The following is a 9221-nucleotide window of genomic DNA, read 5'->3' as shown; positions in this document are numbered from 1 at the left end:
ATATTTCTTATCTAATCCAGTTGAGAGAATTATTCCAGCTGTTGCTTCTAATCACTCAACATTAAGAAATAGGTCTGTTTTTAATCCCCAATATACTGATACCAAACACCTGGATGTCTTCCGGAATTTGGTTTGCAAAGATCTTGACAATTTGCGAATTAAAAAAGTGAAAGATTCACAATGTATCCAGCGGAGTATTGCCTCCTTGGAAAAACGTAATGAGATTGTTATTCGCCCTGCGGATAAGGGGGGAGGTTTGGTGGTCCTCAGCAAAACTTATTATTATGAGGAAATGAGAAGGCTGCTGGGGGATCAAAATACTTACCTTTTGTTACCACGTGACCCCATGGTGAATTACAAAAACGATCTCCATCTTTTGATTGAAAGAGGAAAAGAATCTGGGATTCTGAACAAAAAGGAAGCTGCTTATCTTGACCCGTTTTACTGTCGGACTCCGATAGTCTATTTCTTGCCCAAACTGCATAAAAACGCAGAACGGCCTCCGGGCCGTCCGATCGTGAATGGAATTGATTCCGTTAGTTCACGATTAGGGCAGTATTTAGATGTTTTTTTGCAGCCGTTAGTTTGCAAAGTGCCTGCGGATCTACGAGACACTAAGCAAATTATCCAAATTCTGGGTTCCATCCCGTGTACATCTGAAACCATATTCGTGACAGCTGATGTGGGGTCATTGTACACCATTATCGGGCATGATGCAGCTCTTGCATCAGTGGAATGGGCATTAGAGTCCACAGATTTGGATTCCGAGCATGTGCGTTTTCTTTTGGATAGTTTGGAATTTTGCTTGCTTAAAAATTATTTTTGGTTCGATAGACAGTTTTTCCTGCAACGTTGCGGGGTAGCCATGGGAGCTCGTTTCGCTCCCAGTGTGGCCAACTTGTTCATGGCCCGCTGGGAGCGAGATGTGATCTTCCGAGATATGCCTCCTCAACTTCAGTGTTACCGTAGGTACATAGACGACCTGGTGCTGATTTGGGAAGGTGATATGCCCTCTCTGAATGCCTTTATGTTAAAGTTGAATTCTAATAAACTGGGCATTGTCCTGACTTGGACTGTTTTAAGGGAACAGGTGACCTTTCTCGACCTGGAGATATCCAAATCTGGGTCTAGATTGGTCACTAAGAATCACTTTAAGTCAGTGGACCGCAATGGGTATATCCCTTTAAATAGTTGCCACCACAGATTGTGGTTGTGCAATATACCACATGGCCAATTCGTTGGGCTCCGGAGAAACTGCACCATGGAGTCTGACTACTTGGTGCAGTCCCAGGAATTGGCCACCAGGTTTGTAGCCAAGGGCTACTCTAAGCCCTTGATCGAACAAGAAATTGAAAGAGTTAGGACTACAGACAGGAGTCTGATGATACAGGATAATCCTCCTAATGAGGATTTAGGAAGAGCAAATTTCAAAATGTTGTTGGATTACAATGTTCAACATAAAACATTTGAAAAAATTGTTGCCAAGCATTGGCCTATCCAAAAGGGAGACGTGGTCCTTGGCCCGGTTCTCCCTGAGCGTCCTCAATTCATGTAGAAGAAGGCACCTTCACTAAGAGATCGATTGGCCCCTGGAGTCACTGATCCACCTGTCATTCCTCGACCCAAACTTTTCGATTTTTTGTCGGGGTTTTATGCCTGTGGCAGGTGTGCCACATGCAAACATGCAAAACGTAATATTAAAAAACGTAAATCTTTTGTCTCAAACGTAACCCGAGTAGAATATCCGATTAAGCAGTTAATTACTTGCTCCACAGAGGGCGTAGTATATATGCTTGAGTGCGACTGTGGGTTACAGTATATAGGGCGCACATCACAAGAGTTACACGTGAGGGTGGGCGAACACGTGAGTAATATTAAGCGTGGTATTAAGACCCACAGTGTGTCCAGACATTTTAGAGACCATCATCAGAGGGACCCCAAAGGCCTTAAATTCTGGGGCATGGAGGAAAGTCTCCAGACATTGGAGAGGAGGGCACTTTATCCGGCAATTAAGCCGCCAAGAAATAATTCTGGATATATGAGATGAAGGTTTCTATTCCGTTAGGACTCAATGTTGAGTTTGATCACAACTGTTTTATTTCTAACCGTTAATAATATTGGGGATTTTTATATATTTCATATATTTTTTATACTTTGTATTTTATGCAATTTTATTTATTTATTTTTAGATCCAAATTTTTATGGATACTAATGTGAACCTTTATTCCACGTATCAGACATTGTATTAATATGCTGTAATGCTTAGCGCGGTTTAATGTATGGGTTATATTTTGTTATTGCATTGCAATGATATCTGTGCAGATATATAATGTTCTGATTACGTGATATTGATTATGTATATATGGTTGGGTCACTGAGGAGGTGAAAGCGGATGACGTCTTCTAACAATTATTAGTAGTTGTTTTATACTGTTTTTATCTATTTTCTAATTCCTGGTGAATTTGCACCATTGAGTAAGAATTTATTATTTTCTGGTTGTGTTCTTGCTTAGAAACACTAGATGGCGCAAGCTATAGGCTTTTTATGCTGTTGCCATGACAACGGCATTGTATTTATTAAACTGCGGGACGTCCACGTTGATCCCCGCCCCACGCTGAAGAAGTCCCGCCTACTCTGGGACGTAACGCGTACGAGGGGGAGGAGTCACGTCGACGTCACCCGCGTTCGCCTGCCTCACGAGACCCACACGCTGTCTGTATTGATCCGGAAGCGTTGAGCTCCGGTACATGCTGCTTGCTATACACTCGGCTGAGAGTGTCCACAAATGTGAGTGATTTTACTGAATATGTTTTAGATTAAAGTTTTTTGCATACGGAGAGCACTAGTCCTTCTCTTTTGTTGCTTTTTCGGTCCATGGAATAAGTTTTGGGAGATTGCTGAGTTGTCTTACTGATTGCTGGCTCCATCTGGGGACGCACAGAGCTGACTTCTTGTACGCTGTTACCATCTACTATTTGGAGGATATGTTACATGCTTTTTGACCTAGCCACAGGTCGAATTGCTGAGGTGAGAGGCCATCCTTAGCCTTGGTGGAGGATATCTCTTTCCTGTGGGTCACTGATCTTACGAAGATTGCTGCACAACTTGTCACCATTGTTTTTTTGGAGCACCTTCTTTATCACCGTGCACTATATGGACTTCTATAAATTGTTATTAATTTTGTTAATTAGAGATTTTTTGTATTTGCGCTGCACTATTTACTTATTTAATAACATTATGACCACAACATGATCAGCCAAAATATTATTAACACCACTATAGAGAGATATAAAAAAAGAGAGCGGGTGTTCCCTCCAATTATTTTGTATATTTAAGCCAAATTATTAGAGCGATATGTTATTTAGACCTACATCTAGTCTTCCCTCTTCAGATTCCTCTAAATAATAAAAAAAAAACAGAGATTGAGAGCGTCTCCAAAAATGAGGGGAGAGGCCCCCAATACCTTTTACTTCCATGTTACTCCTTTTTATTCATTTTTTATTTATTATATATTTATTTTTGTCTCCTTTTTTTTTCTCCTCCCCCCCCCTCCCCCTGACCTTACCATCTACAAAAAAAAACTCCAGGGAACGCTTCTGCGGAGCAGGACATACGGGCGTTGTTACAGGCTCTCCCCACCAGGTCCGACATCGAATCCCTGATACTGAAGCTGCAGGAGACCCACCGCTGCGACTTCCAAGAGGTGAAGGCGGAGGTATCCACGCTGACAGATAGGGTGTCCTCGGGTGAGGGAGCACTCACGGCCCTGGAACAGCGCGTAGCTGGCCTAGAAAGGGACAGAGACCAGCAGAGAGACACAGCGATCGCGCTCTAGCTACACCTGCAGGAAGTGGAGGACCGGAGCCGCCGCAACAACCTGCGGCTCTGGGGGATACCGGAGTCTGTGGACGCTGAAGCCCTGGAAGACGCTCTGCAGGGGCTGTTCAGAGAGGTGCTGGAGGGTCCGTCTGGCGTTGTGGAAGTGGATTGCGTGCACAGGGCCCTGAGCCCCAGGTCAGCCGACCCAGACAGGCCTCGGGACGTTGTGTGCAGACTGCTGTGATACGCTCAAAAGGGGCGCATCGTCCGGAGAGCGTGGGAACAGGGCGATATCCTTCTGGAAGGCTCCTAAGTGAAGATACTGCCGGACCTCTCCAGGGCAACGCTGCGCTGGAGGGCACTGATGAAACCTATACTGGAACTGGCAAAGCAGCAAGGTTTCACCTACAGGTGGGGTTACCCACTCGCCGTGACTTTTCGGAAAGACGGAGCGGCCTTCACTGTGCAGACACTGCCGGCCCTTTTCCAATTCCTTGGGTGTGGATCGGATATCAGTGCCTGACTGGCTGCAGACTTTGCCACGGGCGGTTGGAAGATCGGGCCCCTCCGCTTACAGACCATCGGCGCAAGCCCGCCACCAGGGTCGTGGAAGGAGAAGACACAGAGCGCCTTCGGGAGAGGAGCCACTTGAGTAGGCCACAATCCCCAGGCCTCTCACTGTTATTGCCCAGACTGATGGCTGATCTTCTCCCATGATACAAGTGGCCTAGGAACTATGTCAATGATCTGACCCGCTCGGTCCCCACGGTTCACAACCCTTGAGACTGCGGCCCTGTTGCTGCCCCGGTTCCCCCCCCCCTTTCCCTCCTCGCTTGTCCTTTTTTTTTTTGCCCGACATTACACCCCACGTGAAAGGTCCCATCTGACCATGGCTGTGGTTTCTACAGGCCGCCGAGTCGACCCATGTGGACAGCTAACCCTGCAGCTTTGGGGCCCCCGTGCTGTTAGAGTGCGCCCTGCGGCTCACGATGTGCCCTGAGTCTCCCCCTCGGTAGCTTCCCCCTCTTCCCGGTGTGTTTTGACAGTTTTGAGCCATCTCGCTAGAGCCAGATGTAGTGGGACCATCTACACCAGAGGATCAAGCTGGAGACGCAGGGGGGTGTGTTGGTGGGGTGCCATCCGCTTTGTTGTGTGAAAATCAGGGGGTTGCAGTATGTGACTGTGTGTCTGAACTGAACCGTCAGATCTCTGCTGACTACAACCCTTGGAGATGCAGTCCTGTTGCCGCCTCGACCCCCCCCCCCTCACCCAGCCTTACGTCCCACATGGGAGGCCTTGCCCGGCTGAAGCGGTGGACTGACGGGAGGCTGTAGACAATCAAGCCGGCTCACATACAAAGCTAACTACAGTTTTGTCGCTCCCGCGCTGTGTGCAGTGTTCTGGGTCTCCCCCCCCCCCCCATTCGGTGGCTTCCCCCCCTCGTCGAGGTGACTTTGCAGGACTGGGACACCTTGCTGGGGTTGGCTGCGGTGAAGTTGCTTGCACCGGGCGGGGGTGTTGGGATACAGGGAATTGGCTGCTATACTTTAGGGGTTCGGGGGGGATGGCTGTGGGTCCATATGGAATGAGTCTGCTCGGGGGGGGAGGGGCTGTCACTGTTCTGCTGGATCACACGAGGCAAGGGGAATTGCTGGCTGACCTGTGCTGCTCATCGATTATTTGGGGATACTCCTACATTCTCACCCAAATGTTACCAAAATGTTATGTTGTTATTGCACTACTACGGTTTTAATGTAGGAACCATGTTGCTGCTCTTTGTTTTTTTTTTTTGTTTTTTTTTTTACATTCTATTTCTTCTGCTGTGCTATTCCTTAATGTGTTAATTGCTTTGCACTACCCAGATGCTGAACTGGATTGCATTGCTACTTCTACACTGTACCATTTATGTTGGCTGGGGGCGGATGGATAGGGCCGGGGGCTCACACCACCGGCTTTGTCTATCCACTCACCCACCTAGGCCTGCGCTCATCTTCCGGATTAGTTCTGGAGAGCGTTCTGGCTAGATGAGCTAATTTAGTACTCTTCTCTTCTGCCGCACTCTTGTTTTGGCCTGCTACTGTGTGCTCTTGCCCTCGTGGGCCGAAGCGCACACACCCTATAACCCATCTTATCTACCCCCTTCTATTTCGCCCTTCCGAGCATGGAAACTGTGACTATAGTTTCACTTAATGCCAAGGGGTTGAACACTCCCGAAAAACGGAAAATGTTACTGAAAGACATGCAGCGTCTGAAAGCAGACATTGTGCTGCTGCAAGAGACGCACTTTAGAGGCGACAAGCTCCCTATACTTAAAAACAGGTACTACCCCACGGTCTACCACTCTTCGTACACTGATGCTAAATCCAGGGGGGTTTCTACCCTGATGGCGGCCGGTGTACCGTGGACGCTCGACGACGTCCAAAGGGACATAGGGGGGGCGCTATCTCTTCTTGAGAGGTAAAGTCGGGTCGACGAAACTTACCTTGACAAACCTTTATGCCCCAAATGACCACCAAGACAATTTTTGACGAGACAACTAGACCGCTTGACAAGATTTACAGAAGGACAGCTTATAGTGGGAGGAGACTTCAACGTCCCCCTAATACCGTCGGAGGATACCTCCACTGGACGATCCTCGGTTTCGGGACGGGTGCGGGGCCGGATACAAGCGTCGCTCCATGCCTCCCAATTGGTGGATACCTGGCGGCTTTTCCACCCAGGTGAGAGAGATTACACCTTCTCCAGACCACATCAGTCGTACTCGTGTATTGACTACCTTCTGGTCCAACACAGGCATTTGATGGCGGTTAAAGACGCCAAGATCGGTTCGATTACTTGGTCGGTCCATGCCCCGATTTCACTAGTATATGCTGTATCTGAGGCTGAGGCGATGCGGACGCATTCCTGGAGACTAAATGAAACCTTACTACAAGACCCGTAAATCCTGGCAGATGTGGTGAGGGAATTGGGACACTGTTTTTCTACTAACTCTACCCAAGACAGCAAACCGGAGGTGGTGTGGGAGGCCGATAAGGCTGTCATCCGAGGAGTCCTCATTAAACACGGAGCTAGACAGAAGAGACTCAGATCAGAGCAGTTGACGGCTTTAATTTCCAAATTACAAGCTCTAGAGACGCAGCATAAGCAGACACCAACTAGGCAATTGGGGACTGACCTCGACACCGTGCGCAGACAGGTCACTGACATTTTACAGTACAAGGCCAAGGCAGCCATTCAAATCTGCAGACGCAAGGTCTACGAATCAGGGGACAAATGTGGGAGGATGCTGGCCTAATCTCTTCGATCACAGAATAGGGCGTCTTACATCCCACATATTGTTACACGTGACGGCCAAAGGGTGTCTGTCCCGCAATCAATTTCTCGGGAGTTTAGGAACTTCTACCACGCTGTGTATAACCTGCCCACTAGGCCACTAGATCCAGACTTGGATCCATTGCGGGACTATCTCACCACTTCAAACATGCCGACCCTACCTTCAGAGACCAGGGACCCATTAGACGCCCTTATTACCATGCTTGAACTTCAGGCGACCTAAGGCAGCACCAAATCGGGTAAAGCCCCTGGGCCGGATGGCCTGACTGTCACCTACTATAAGACATTGCTCCCCTCCTTAGGTCCCCATTAGGTATCCCTGTTATACAATCTCAGTTCGGGGACAAAGTTGCATGTATCCACTCTTCAGGCGCAGATAGCAGTGATCCCTAAAGAAGGGAAGGACCCGAGCCAGTGCGGTAGTTACCGACCTATTTCGTTGTTGAACGTTGACCTCAAGATCTTTACTAAGATTCTTGCGAACAGAATTCAGCAGCATCTGCCCACCCTTATACACCTAGACCAGGTGGGGTTTGTCTCGACCAGAGAGGCTCGGGACAACACCGCTAAAGTCCTGAACCTACTGCACGCCGTGAACGCTACAAAGACGCTGTGCGTATTTGTGGGCACTGACGCAAAGAAGGCGTTCAATCGCGTCAAGTGGCAGTTCATGTTCGCTACATTGCGACACATAGGGGTGGGTCATAAGATGTTTAACTGGATATCGACAGTCTACATGAACCCGACGGCAAGGGTGAGAGCGAATGGAGTGCTTTCGGAGGAGTTCACGATTGTGAATGGGATGCGACAGGGCTGCCCCTTGTCGCCCCTCCTATTCGCTCTCTCCCTAGAACCCTTCCTGAGACGCGTTCGGATGAACCCGGACATTTCGGGTGTCAGAGTGGGCGACGGAGAATATAAGGTCTCTGCTTATGCAGATGACATGCTGTTCTCATTGACGAGCCCTACAGTATCTCTACCAAACCTAATGCGTAAATTTGACGAGTACGGACAAGTATCCAATTTGAAAATAAATCTGAGCAAGTCGGTGGCGATGGGGGTTGGGATATCGAATTCGAACCTGACACAACTCCGAAGTAGCTTCCACTTGCATTGAACGGACGTTGCCCTGACCGATCTAGGCACGGAGATACCTCCGTCCCTTTCCCAAGTTTTTAACTTGAATTTCCCACCACTGCTTAAATTGGTCCAAAAACTGCTAGACCAATGGACCACCGGTCTACATTCATGGTTCGGCAGATGTAACATCCTCAAAATGTCCATATTGCCCAAATTTTTATACCTCCTTCAAGCCCTCCCAATACATATACCGGCAAACTATTTTAAACAGGTCCAAACCATGTTTAGGACCTTTCTGTGGGCTTTGAAACACCCCAGGATACACAGGTCTGCATTATTTCTGCCCAAACAATATGGTGGGCTGGCCATGCCGAACATTCGTGCATATTACCATGCGGCACACCTGAACCGCCTTGTGGACTGGTGCAGGCACGGGGACATTAAACTATGGCCACGTCTAGAACAAGCGCAAAGCGAAGCCCTGCTATCGAGAGCGTCGTTGTGCCTCACAACGTTGCATAGGTCAACGCGGTCTCACCCGTTGCTAGGGAACACTATAAAGATATGCACGAGACTGTTGTCGCAGGCTGGTTTGTCATCGGGAAACTCACCCTTCCGCCCGGTGCTGGGCAACCCACAGTTCAAACCGTGTATTCATGACGCGAAATTCCGGACCATGCGAGAGTCGGGGACATTCCAGGCATCCCATTTTAGCGAGTCGGGGCGTTGGAAAACATTGCAGGAACTGACGGACCCAAGGGGTAACTACCAATTAGACTTCATGAGGGCCAACCAACTTAATCACCTTTTGCACACCATGCTCCCCCCAACAGTAGAGAACCAGACTCTGACCGCATTGGAGAAGCTGTGTTCGGACTCAGGGGTACTGCCAAACGCTCTATCTGTTGTACATAACATCCCGATCATGCCGATGGATGGACACAAAATACCATGCATTGATAAATGGGAACAAGATCTACGCTGCACAT

Source organism: Rana temporaria, chromosome 1 (assembly GCF_905171775.1).
Source record: "Rana temporaria chromosome 1, aRanTem1.1, whole genome shotgun sequence".
NCBI classification, from domain to species: domain Eukaryota; kingdom Metazoa; phylum Chordata; class Amphibia; order Anura; family Ranidae; genus Rana; species Rana temporaria.
The sequence above is the reverse complement of the archived record's forward strand: the minus strand, read 5'-3'. Positions refer to the sequence as shown.